Here is a 746-nt window from a genome sequence, read left to right as displayed (position 1 = left end):
TATATATTTATATTTATATATTTATATATTTATATATTTGATCCTTTATATTGAACACTCAATATTTCATCTACATTCAATACTTTCTTTCATGGTGCCATCCATTTTTATTTTATTTTATTTTATATTGTATATTGTATATCATATTATATATTGTATATTCCATATTCTATACCCCACATTAGTTCTGCAGGAATATAAATAAAACATAAAAAACAGACAGTGTTGGAACTCTTTTAAGCAAAATAATATATATATATATATATATATATGGACGTCACTAAAGTGACTAAGAAAGCCAACATTGCTAGAAATAAGAATCAAAACAACTCATACCCACAAAGAAGCACTTATAAATTAGTCACTTTTGTGACATCTGTGCTTCTGCCCTTCAGTTGTAAACTATAAATGGGCCACCTTTAATATTTATATATATATATATATATATATATATATTGGGCTATCCCATAAATAGTGCAGTTTTTTCAATAGCATGAACTAAAAGTCAGAGGGGGATGGGATAAAACTACTTGTAAAAGCAGGTAGCAATTTTAGGTTATATTTATTCTTAGTGCATGTTTTGAAGAGTGCAGTTCGATTTTAAGTTATTCTTTCAAAGCTATAATGTAATTGACAGAGGAGCATATTTGACATATTTTGGTTTATGGGTTCAATAAAGGCAACAACGCAATGAAAAGTGTGAGGAATATTAATGCAGTATATGGGAATCAGGGAATGTGGTGTAT

Source organism: Octopus bimaculoides, chromosome 22 (assembly GCF_001194135.2).
Source record: "Octopus bimaculoides isolate UCB-OBI-ISO-001 chromosome 22, ASM119413v2, whole genome shotgun sequence".
NCBI classification, from domain to species: domain Eukaryota; kingdom Metazoa; phylum Mollusca; class Cephalopoda; order Octopoda; family Octopodidae; genus Octopus; species Octopus bimaculoides.
This window is presented reverse-complemented; position numbering follows the sequence as displayed.